Source organism: Peromyscus californicus, unplaced genomic scaffold (assembly GCF_007827085.1).
Source record: "Peromyscus californicus insignis strain IS unplaced genomic scaffold, ASM782708v3 Scaffold_24__1_contigs__length_46423439, whole genome shotgun sequence".
In the NCBI taxonomy this organism is placed as follows: Eukaryota; Metazoa; Chordata; class Mammalia; order Rodentia; family Cricetidae; genus Peromyscus; species Peromyscus californicus.
The window spans coordinates 525958-538768 of NW_026294535.1; the positions used below are offsets into that span (position 1 = coordinate 525958).

Sequence of the window (12811 nt, forward strand, 5' to 3'; positions counted from 1 at the left end):
TCCTGGTTCAAGACCTCCTCAGAAAATGCCACCTCTTTTCAGCTTTCAACTCACTATTAGGCAAATGTCAACCTACCATCAGGTGATCCAGCCACAATCTGATCCACATCAGTGGGCTCACTATCCCCAGAGAAAATTTTGTGTCCGAAATAAGTCTAAGATACAGAGAACACAACTCAAAATACTATGAACCCTGACTCCACATGTGATGGGAAATCTGACAAGAAAGACTGTGTTTATGTCACACTGCCATCCAGACAGAACACACCAAAAGCATAAGATTCTCTCTAGTGCAGTGCTGAAGCTGATGCCATGTCATGGGCAAGTGTTGCTGAAGATAATTCACTACAGAGAATAAGCCAGTTCCTCACCTCATTTGCTCTTCCATAATGAAATTCCAAAGGAATCTGTAATTTGCTTAATGTTTTTGGCTTATATCTTGGGACATTTATGCTTTGGTTTTGGGTTTTCTTCATTTTGGGTTAAGGTTTTGTTAATTTTTGTTATTACTTTTATTCTTGTTATTTTTTAATAGTTTGCTAAGGCTATACACTGTATATAATGACTGCTGTTTTGAAAGCCGCCAGTGAGTAAAATGAAAATATTTTTATGAATAAAACATAATTTCAAACTTTTCACTCTGAGACTCTTCTTTAGTCAGGTGAGGTTTCACACTCCTGTAAAATCAGAACTCATAGGCTTGGATGTATCTCAGTAAATTCCAGGAATCTCGGGCTGCACAAGGATTTCCCAGCCATGGGCCTCAGGGCTACACAGGGGGATTGCACCTTGGATGTGGATGGCATTGCCTACTCCATGGATACCCACTACATAATAGAAAAACTAGACATATTGTATCTTTGAGGTCGTATATTTAGCTACCAGTAAAATGTGGTACACTGTACACACATGTTCACAAAATCATCATGTAGACCCAATCAAAGGGAAACAAAAATATATTGCTGTAGGCCTCTCAGAAAATGAGAACATTCATTAAAATTATATAAAAGAAATCAGAAAATGAAAAGCAATCTGCCTCTGGTTTTCTTGAAATATAACATGAGTGACAACTGAACAGCAGAGATAATTTACTGCAACACAAGTTGGGACATTTTTCTGTGGTGCTTTTCTTTATACTTTGGGTGTTTTGGCACTTGTTGGGGTTTTTCTACCTTAGGAAGACTTGTGCTGTGAATATTTGTACTACGTAAGTGATCATGCTTTTCTCTTGTTAATTTCGGTTTTGTTGTGGAGTCCCTAACAAGGAACCTAAGATAGGTGGAACCAAATGATAACACTCACCTTTTTTTTAAAAAAAAAGTGCTCTCCTCTCAAAAACATCTTTTATTAGAACCACCATAATCTGTTTTATTATGCCTTCTAAGGATATCTTGAAGGTTTGCTAATTTGAGTGTAATAAGCCCCCATAAGCTCATAGGGAGTGGCACTATTAGGAGGTATGGCTTTGTTGGAGAGAGTGTGGCCTTGTTGGAGGATGTATGTTACAGTGAGGGAGGGTTGGGATCTCTTATGCTCATGCCATGCCTAGTGTCTCAGAGCACTTTTTGTTGCCTGTGGGATCAAGATGTAGCTTCTTCTCCACTTTCTTTTCCTTCTCGAGCATCATGTCTGCCTGCATGCCTCCATGTCCTGCCATGATCATAATGGACTAAACCTCTGAAACTGTAAGCAACCTGATTAAATGTTTTCCTTTTTAATTGTTGCTGCAGTCATGGTGTCCCTTCACAGCAATAGAAACCCTAACTAAGACAGCAGGTATCCAACATAATTACAGAGGACAATGGACTCAAAACAATTTTACTTTTGGACCACCCTTTGAGCATGGATCTCTTATATAAACCAGTTCAGACGCAGAATACATTGTAAGTGTTTGTACATTTAGCTGAGTCTGTTACAAATGCTTTTAGACCTGATCATCTGTGTAGACATCACTGCAGACCAAGTCCAAGGTCAATCAATTCACCTTGCTAAGTGGAAATCTGGGACAGCCATGTGTCATGCAGTGGGTAAGAGCTGATCTGTTGTTCTACGCTGAGTAGCAGCGTGCAGAGTCAGAAATACCTTTCTCATGTGTTCTGCCTTTTTGCCTCCTATTACTTCAGACATGACTTTTCACCCATTTAACTAGAACTTTCCCAACACATGCAATCAGCCCACCCAAGCCATCTCCTTCCCATGCTACTCACCCTAGTTACCTTGTGTCTTCAAAGCCTGTGTAATAAATGTTTCCCAAGTCTATACAGAAACAAAAACTAGTACATGAAGAAATTAACAACTCGACTTCTAGGCAACTAGAAGATGTTTTAGATAGAGACAGTAGTGCCCACTACCATCACGGAGAATGATACCTCATGACTTATATATATTGAAGACTGCATTATTCAGGTGAGAAAAAAATTTAAAAAATAGGATTAATATTAAAGTATTGAAATGATATACAGTTACAGAAAAAAGTGTTGAAGTTTTGATATTCATTTCTAGATACTGAAAGCAAAGATTATTTCTCATGTTTCTGTTTTTTGAAAGTTACATCTTACATATTTTCTAATAAGGCAAATGCAGTATCTCTGTTTTGAATTAAAAAATTATGCCTTTCTAAAAAACATAACAGGTACGCAGAGTTGAAGGCAGAAAAGAACTAACACAACAAGCTAGCCACTCAAAAAGTTCTGCTGCCTCCTGGCTGGTGTCTGGGACTTGGGATTTCAGTTTATCTTTATATTTATATACACATGTTTATGCAGTTAGATATGGTTGTACATAAAAACATGCACATAACTATACCCATAGCTCTGCATACAACATGCATACCATATGCATGCGTACCAATACCACAAATGTTGTTTCTTTTTATTTTCTTGTTATACCAATTTATTGTACATCTAATTTAATTTCAAAGTATATTTCTATGTGTGGGTATGTGTGTGTGCATGCAAAGGTGTAGACAAATACATATTTTTAAATTTATGAATATAGGCACACGTATGTGTGTATTGTATGGGAACAAGCATGTATGTATTATGGCACAAGAATGATGGTACCTTCATTCTTTATGATGGGGTAGTTGCACTATTACAGTGGGGTGGGGCATGCTTGATCATGCTTCATCATCAGTTCCATTCTGTGCATGGAACTTCCATGCTTCTAGAGCACTGATGTTGTCCAAGATGTTACTAACAATGTGTAGATGTTTCAGGATCTTTCTTAGATGGATATCTACAATCTATGTCACATGTTAAGTTCCTAAGATACCATTTGACACCTAGCACATGGAAGTTTTCAGTTTCTTCTTCCACTGCACTTTCAGATTTTAGTAAATCACCACCATCAAGTAAGTCTAAGAACACTTACTGTTTATCCAGAACTTGGTGAAGAGCAAGAAATTTGGGGTTCCCAGGATACAATGATGTTGACTGGAAGACTTTCAGGTGGGGTGTTCCTACTGCAACTGTTACCACAGGCATCCAGGCTGAGACAGCAAAGAGGCATCTCTGCTGGGCAACTGTATAAACTTCTCTTCTTCCAGATTCTGCTGCTGCAGACAGGAAAAGTATTCCAAGGTCTGTGATTAGATAGCTAGTTTAATTGAGGCTATCTTCCCTAAATCCTGTTTGGCTTTGAGGGTAGCACAATGCTCACACTTAATCTAGAAATAACAGGAAGAATTTGCCCACAGTTTTTCTTTTATAACTGATATTTTATTGGTTGAGGACCAGTAGAAAAACATGTTAATTCAGTTTTGTTTTCTTCCTTTTTGCATGCCACAATTCTTTTTTTTTTATTTTTTAATTTTTATTTTGCAATACAATTAGTTCTACATATCAGCCACAGATTCCCTTGATCTACCCCCTCCCGCCCCCCTCACCTTCCCCCCAGCCCACCTCCCATTCCCACCTCCTCCAGGGCAAAGCTACGGACTGAGATCAACCTGGTAGACTCAGTCCGGGTAGGTCCAGTCCCCTCCTCCCAGGCCGAGCCAAGTGATCCTGCATAGGCCCCAGGTTTCAAACAGCCGACTCATGCAATGAGCACAGGACCTGGTACCACTGCCTGGATGCCTTCTAAACAGATCAAGCCAATCAACTGTCTCACCCATTCAGAGGGCCTGATCCAGTTGGTGATCCCTCAGCCATTGGTTCATAGTTCATGTGTTTCCATTCGTTTGGCTATTTGTCCCTGTGCTTTATCCAATCTTGGTCTCAACAATTCGCGCTCATATAAACCCTCCTCATTCTTGCTAACTGGACTCCCAGAGATCCACCTGGGGCCTCGCCATGGATCTCTGCATCCAGATCCCTCAGTAGTTGGATGGGGTTTCCAGCACGACAATTAGGGTGTTTGGCCATCCCATCACCAGAGTAGGTCAGTTCGGGGTGCATGCCACAATTCTTAACTGAGGATTTTCATCTACAATAAGATAGAGGAATGGAACACTGATATCTTGACTAACTCCTCAGATCTCTAAGATGCCTCCTTCCCACTGCCCTTCAACTGTTGTGTTAGGGCAAGAAAAAAGCATCCATGCTAAAAAGAATAAAAAGGAAACCCAACACTAAGGAGACTGAGTTAGGAGGATTGCTGGGAATCTGAGGCCAGCCTTGAGGGATAAACTTTCAGGGAAGAAGAGAAGCATGAAGGCAAAGGACAATGGGAGATTGAGAAGGGGTTTGCTCAAAGTGGGTTATGTCTGTTGTTTTCTACTACTAATCTCTACTTGCATTTGTTAGAAAAGGTGACAACAGCTGAGGCAGTCAGCTCCTGTCCAAGGACTCCACTTTCCAAAATGGGACAGGATGAACTGCTGTTACACTGCTATCCAGTGAGTGACAACCTCAGAAGTCATCAACTACCATGATGAGAGGAGGTAGGGAAAGCCTCATGGCTTTCTGCTTTCTGGTCAATCCCACTTCAAGTTGTGTTTAATGATGGTGAAGGGACAGGCTGTAGGGCAAATTTCAAACAGCTCTGTTCCCCAAGGCCCAGGTACTGCAGATGGCACAATACAAGCCTCATGACAAGAGAATCTTGATGATAAACTGAGAATCAGAAATATAGACCAGTATTTTAACTGTGTACATATGGCCTGAGTCTGCCCCATCCCCATTGACCTTCCTCTTCTCAGCAGTGAACTTCTGTAGTAGGAGAGGATGATTGGATGGGAAGTTGTCCCCAAGCAATGATGGTAAGTGTAGCCTTCAGGCCCCTTCCTTAATTACCAGTCCAAAAACATCTGCATATCTTGACCACCTTTGTGCTCCCCTTAGCAGAGTGAGGCCTGGCCTCTGTGATTTTCCATAAGGAATCACTTTCATGGTTACCTGTGTGCCCTTGACAGGTTGGCAGCTCACTCTATTAAAGTGGTCTGTGATTCACAACAGTAATAATATGAGCAGGAATCAATTTCTGGTATGTCAGTGCAGACATTCTTTCTGGGAAGACCTGATCACACATCAGTGAGTGGACATGACAAGGAGCTTTCTTGAAAGGGATCACTAAGGCATGGTTCATTGTTCCAGGGGTTTTCAAGGTAGAAGACAAATAACATTTTGAGAAGTGTTTCCATAGCAAGGACCAGAGGAACACCTTCATAGTGCATGCCATGAATGCCATACAGGAGGGGACACCATGCCCACACTGCATAAGAGGCCCCATGAAGATCTACACAACCCTCATATGCCTATCAAGGCAGCCTCTAGATCAATGGAGGACCAGCCTCTTCTGTTATATTAGCTGCCTGTGATATGCCTTCATGGGAGCAGACCACAGAAGGAAGGAAAGGCAGTAGGGGCCTTGTTGGGACTCTAGGTTGGTATCTTTACTGAGAAGCAACAATTTTCCACATGAGCTCATGGTTCCTCTTTACCATGCCCACAGTCACCAATGCAGCAGCAAGGACTCTCCCAAGCACCACTGTCTCCTCCCTACTTCACCTTTCTGTTTGTGTAATATGTAGTTTATTTCATCTGGACTCTGTGCTGTGTGTGCTGGTGTCTGTGCCCATTTCCCTTGGAAAGAGACAATGTTCCTCATAATATACTTGAGATGAAAGGGAAGGTCAATAAATACAGTCCTCTATCAATATCCACATGTTATTTTTTTTCAGAATGGTTGAGCATAATCTAAGGCTAATTACAAATACAAAGTAACTTCAGATAAACCTCCACTCAAAGGTATCCACTGCTTCAACCAAAAGAGAAACAGGTACCAGACAGTCCCAGAATAACAATGTAACCAGGCTTAACTCTAACACAAAAACTGCCTGGATACAGTCATACCCTGAAAGTAGCCCAAGTCAACATGGTCCCTGAAAAAGCCTATGCTAAGCACCTAAAGTGAAAGTAGACCAGGATTAACCATTAAACCATGATGTCAATAGAGAAGTATTCCAAGGCCTGAGGATGAACCTGATGAAGACCAGGAATAAAGCCTAAATTAGCAATGGCTTTCCCTCATCCAGAAAGGCCAGGGACCAACCCTAAGAATAAAAGGGCCAAATCCTGACCTGCACCAAAACCTGAAGTTGAATAAGCTCTGACCCAAGGAAAAACAGAGGTATCCCTGGGCCAGACCATTAAATGGAAGAGCCAAGGCCAAAGGAGAAAAGGAAAAGTAATAATATGAATTGAAACAAAAAGAAAAGAAAAGAGCACCCATGCCTAACCTTGACCATGAAGAATGTTGGCCCCAACTAAGAGGGAAATGAGTCCTACCCTATCCCTCAGAAGAAAAAGACCTGGCTCAAAGAAAGAAAAGGAGAATATCCAAGCTTAAACTTTACCTGGACTGAACCCAGGGTGCTCACCAAGATGAGAAGTTGGCCTCAGCATAACTCTGACCCTGAAGAAGACTGGGCCAAAACTAAGAAAGGAAGTGGGCCCAGACTAATCCCTCAAATGAAAGAGGCCAGGGCAAAGCAGGAAAAGGAGAACACAGGGGACTAACACTTACCCTGACAAAAACCTGAGACAAAACAAGGAGAGAAGAAGACCTGGGACATTCTCTTAAATGAAAGAGGCCTGGTGCACGCCTTTAATCCCAGCACTTGGGAGGCAGAAACAGGTGGATCTCTGAGTTCAAGGCCAATCTGGTCTCCAAAGCGAGTTCCAGGGAAGGTGCAAAGCTACACAGAGAAACCCTGTCTCAAAAAACCAAAAAAAAAAAAAAAAAAAAAGGAGGCCAAGAACAAAACAAGAAAAATATTGTCTGCCTATAATCCTTACCCTGATGGGTACAGTCCTAAGCAAGAAGAGATGTGGACCACATCATAACCTTAATGACCAGGCCAAAACCAAGCAAAGTAGTGGGCCAGAGTCCCATTCTAGCTATGGGCCCTAATCAAAAAGAGAAGTAGAACTGGGCCATCCCCTTAAATAAAGAACACCCAGAGAAAATCAAGAAAACAGCCATGCCCAACTCTAATCCTTATTCTGAAGACACCAAGGACCAAATGCAGAAGCAGGTCTGGGGCAAATATTGACTGGGAAGAATTCAGAGTTCATACAAAGCTCATAGAACAAACCAGGCAAAATCAATAGTGGAAATGTTACAGGCCAACCACAGACCTTGATGAAGATAAACCACAAACCCGAAAATCAAGAGAGCTCCTCCCAACCCAATGAGAGATATGTGGTCAGACTTAATGTTGACCCTAGGAAGTGCAGTTTGAAGAGACAATTTAAATGGATCCTTCTCCAACCATAATAGAGAACTCTTCCTAGGCCAAACACTGATATCAAGTAGCCAAGGACCAAGCCCTTTGTGAAAGGAGTCCGGTCAATCCAAGAAGAGAAACACGCCTGACCATAAACTGCTATCAGTGGAGACTGGCAGACTACTGAGCAAGAATTAAACCCAGAAGCCCTGAACTTTAAGGATGTGAGGGCAGAATATTCTCTTCTTCATCCAACACCCTAACCAAAAGGGAGCCAGAAACACCATGTTCTCAGTGGAGCCAATGGCTCCCTTACAGATGAAAGCAAATGGACATCATTAACATATCTGGTAGTTAGAGGGAACCTTGAGGCACTTATCCCAGACCTTGATTTCACTTGATAATTTACAGTCAATCAAGGCCTCAAAAGAGACACAAAGAATGTTTGTTGAAAATCTTAGACTCACAGACTTCATATACAGATATAAGTTGACATCCTGAGTACCAACTGTGTGGATCACATATATTTTCATTTACAACACGAACCATCCTCAATACATGCAAGCCAGGATGTGCCACTCACCATATGATCCAAGATCTCATTTGAGTAACCAATGAATATGGACACAGCATAGAACAAGGGGGTTATACTACACACTGTTGTGGCCTGATAAAACTCCAAATCTTGATTTCAACTGAAATTTTTAGACAAACAAGACTCAAAAGTAACATAGGAGTAACCCTTCCTACCAAGAAGCTTGGACTAACCCAAAATAAGCCTCATTTGAATTAACTGACATCTGGACACATTCCATCCTCCAAAAGCATAGTTTGCTCATGACCTGATTATTAACAGAGGTGCAAGGCACAAAAAAGACCTCAAAGTAAACCTGGGAGTTCCTTGACCTCCAGGTAGCCAGGGCTCATACTGTCTTTAAGGGCGAATGGTCACCACCTTCCTTCCATCCAACCCAGGACACAATACCACCACAAATAAACCAGGATTTAAAGGAACCAAACATCAGCTTAATGGCCAAAAGAAATGAACATACCCATGACTGCGGCCTCCTCTAATGCCAGGCCTTTTCAAATTATATTTCTGGACAACTCCAAATCTCCTTTGTGACTGAGGCCATACCCTGTTCACCAAGAAACATGGACTCACCCATAATCATTTCTTCACTGATGACTCCTATCTGATCATAGGCCATGAACTCCCAGCAATGCTAATCTGGCAGCTCTTTTATGGAGACTTTGGCTGGGTTTGATACTAAGTATTATAATGTTTATATAATGACACAACTTTCATATGTTTCTATTTTACTGTAACAGTCCTTCAATCCAAGATCTCTGTTCTCACAAGGATTCATAATCACAGTACTTACATGTTAGTCATGACAGATACATGGTGACAGTGACAGCCTACACATGCCTTTACAATATAGATAAAATAAGGGCCACCATGCTCTCTTCAATTCTCTGTGGCACCCTACAGTTCCCAAGCCCCTCACATTCAGAAGGGGAAAATACCAGCATTCTCCATAGTCACTGGATCAGAAGAGGCCTAATCTGTCATTTGATTCCAATTTATACAGTCTTTCAACAGAAAATCAAGAGTTATTCTATATGTACATTTTAAATTTCCTATTAAATGACCCAACGTAAGTTCATTTAGACATGACCCTCCACTATTTTCCTACACCTCGTATTTTTCTTGTATCTGTCTTTTTCATCAACTGGAAAAAGTGTCTACTATATTCAACTTTGCAAATACACATATAATTCTTTTTCTTCTATTCACATACTTATTAAAGTAGTTCTCTTTTCTTTTTTTTGGAAAGCAGAAAATTGTTGCTACTAATCAGGCATAAAATTTTTTGAGATGTTAATCACTGTGGAAAAACAATGAAATGAAACACTGACTAGATCAAAGAGTGTGTGTCTTATTTCACAGTATGTGCAAACTAGGACCTGCAGTGCCTAAGTCAGAGGAGACTTCATAACACATGGTTTTCTATGTCTAAGGTTTCAAACTTTTCAGATAAATCACTATTTTATCTATTTCTAATATTTTACTTGTTTGATTTTGAAGACCAGGTTTTGCTAGAGAGGTCAGGCCGACCTTGTGCTCATATCAGTGCTCTTGTCTCTGTTTCACAAATGATGTTATTCAGTGACTACCATGCCTGACTCTTTTTCTAACATCTACAATGAATCAGCTATAAATATCAAAACATATTAACACATGAGGCTTGGATACTGTGACACATGACCTCAATGTGCAGGCTAGGGCTATTTAAGATTCTACATGGAAGGGAAGTATCAAGAACAAATGGAATACATTAACATCCAGAACAATGTCTTCTGAAAATTTATCTAAAAGTCATACTGATGAGTGTTTCTCTCTGAAGGCACTGGAAAAGATGAGGTCAAACTATAAGGATATTCCATAGAATTTCATACAAAAACCAAGATAGATTTAATGTAAATTAACAACCAACAGATTCTACTTTATATATGAAACCGCTATGGAAATTAATTTGTAAGATTATTTTCCTTGTATCCATCTTTTTCATCAATTGGAAAAAGTGTTGACTCTGTTCAATTTTGTAATCTGATCACTAAGGACATACTAGTCATCTTATTAGAACAGCATGGAGTTGCCTTTCTGCTCTCACTGTGCAAAGGATGTTTCACTAAACAAATAAAAACGTCAACACCCATGTATTAGTGTTCAAGTCTGATGCTCTGTCCTGTAAGGCTCACAGGGAATAAAGAAGCAATAATAAATTAAATTTAAATTAAATTAAATTAAATTAAAATTAAGTAACTGAGTCACAAGACTTTCCAAATGTTCATGTTTAGTCAGTTTCCAGGGTTCTTCACAGTCAAATATTTATTCAAAAAAAAGAAAGAAAAGGAAATGCCACTTAAAATTACCTTTTTGAGAACATGATGTAAACATTTGTGAAAATACTCAATAAGAAATTATGTCACTCTTCCTAAGGAAGGGAAAAAATGGTTAAAAGCATAAGTGAATGAACTGAACAAGGCCCATCATATGGGTCTGCAGCCAAAGTCTTCTAGTCCAATGGGCAAAAATCTAAATTGCAGAGAGTGACTGTCTCACACTTTCTTTCCAAAGATAAAAGTTTCCATCAGATTTTTTAATGCTATTGAACAGCAAACTTTTAAATAATACAGTTTTAAAATTCTTTGAGATTTTTATACATACATAGTGTATTTTGATCATATTTCCCTTCATTTCTCCCAGATGGTTCCTGATCCACTCTGCTAATCCCAACATTACAAAATCCATGCCTTTCGTTTTGTTTTAAACCATCTACCTAGGGCAACACTGCATGCCCATATGCTCATGTGTTAGAGCCATCACTAAGTTTGTTCAAACTACCTGGCATCAGCACCCTAAAGTAAACTGACTCTTCCTCCTCCAAAAGCCACCCACTGCCACCAGCTTCTCAGTTAGGGGTTTGGGCCAGTGAACCCCTTTCTCTTCCATACTAGAATGTTGATGGCTTGACATTGGAGTTCATGAGTGCAGTAGTCCTGTCATGCCCAGAGTAGACTATTTTATTTCAAGTGTTATAATATGCTACAAGCATTTCAGAGACATCAAATTTCACATAAAACATGAGTATGTGTTGAGAGCAATTCTGAAGAAAATGTTAATGTTCTTAATTTGATTGATTATAGTCACACATAAGTTATAATTAAATGAATCAAGGCAGTACTGTATCATGAATCTGACTGTTGCTTTGTATAGTTGAAAACGTTTGAGGTAATTTCTTCTTTCTACATAACTTCTAAAATGCAGAGCAAGAAGCTGAATGTGAAAAAAGACCACTGGAAACTGAACTGAGCCTATATATACTCTTGATATTTCAGATAGCCAAGATTGCATTTGTTGCTTGAAACCTGGTCAGCCTGATATTTGGAACATTATTTAGAGCTTACTTCAGTTCCTCTCTTACAGATTAACAGAGAGAACTACAGTAGATTTGGTGATATAAACAGTGTGTTTACTCCAATGCTGAACACTGCCATCTACAGCCTGATTAATAAGTATCTAAAGGGAGCCCTGAGGCTCATTTCCTCATCAGAATAGCATCATCCTTGTTGACTGCTTGTGTTAGGGACAAGGATAGAATCTCTAGTTAGTGGAAAAATACAGACCCCCATAAGACAGGGAACTAGATCATCTTACAGTCAGGTTGCCTAGCAACAGGACATTGAGTCAGAGCCCTTGACCCTTTCACCCTGTAAACATCCTATACAAACATCCTGTTAGCTTGCCCCACCTTATGCAGATAACAGCTTCTTGGTCCCCCCACCCTGCAGGAACTATATAAACCTTCCTGGAGAAAAATAAAGTGGCATCTTGATCAGAATCTAGACTTGGTGTATTTCCTTGTATCTCCTGTCTCTACATTCCGTCCTTAGGATGGTCGAGAACCCGTTGAAGCCCTGCAGGCAGGGCAACTGGCACCCAACGTGGATGAAACCACCTCTTGAGGATTCGGAATGTCATCTCCCGAAGGAAAGACCAAGGCCTTGGTGAAGTTGTTGGATCCCCCTGAAATCACCCGGTTCAGGACACGATCCTGGAGGAGAGCAGAGATGACCGTAGGTAAGAAAGTGACGAGCCATGGGACAGGCAACTTTGTCACAAGATTTATTTATTTCTGGCCTAAATGAGCCCCTCAAGATACAAGGAACTAGGGTAAAGAAAAAAGACCTTAAAGCCTTTTTTCATTATTAGTGACATTCTTATGGTCTATAAGCATTCCCCTGACATTCAAGAGGTTAATAATATACAGGAGAAGAAATCTTCAAAGAAGCCTTTTGCTCCCCCTCTACCTGCCCTAAGACCCCCCAAGTGCTTTCTGGTCCACCTTCGGTCTGTCCCTCGGATCACAACATGCTCTCTATGGAAGAGGGGACACTCATGACTTTTAAACCTAACAATCCCCAGGAGTCTGCCCCTGCCCATCTTTATCCCTCTTAATAATTTTACCTCTAACTTCCCTCTAGACCCCGCCGAGGAGGCCTCCCTTAAGGGTTGGTCCGAGGGTAGTGGTGTTTACAACTAATTGATCACAACCAGTTACAGATTTCTTT

General features: G+C 40.5%; 1 protein-coding gene across 2 annotated transcripts in view; it reads right to left on the reverse strand.

Moving 5' to 3' along the window:
• Positions 1 to 12811, reverse strand: part of LOC128119569 (disks large homolog 5-like) — a 97534-nt gene that overhangs the window by 57574 nt on the left and 27149 nt on the right. For both annotated transcript variants that reach the window (XR_008221568.1, XM_052752900.1), the window contains exon 2: positions 3373 to 3556. The gene's annotated coding sequence lies outside the window, so the exon portion shown is untranslated. The remainder of the gene's footprint in view (positions 1 to 3372; positions 3557 to 12811) is intronic.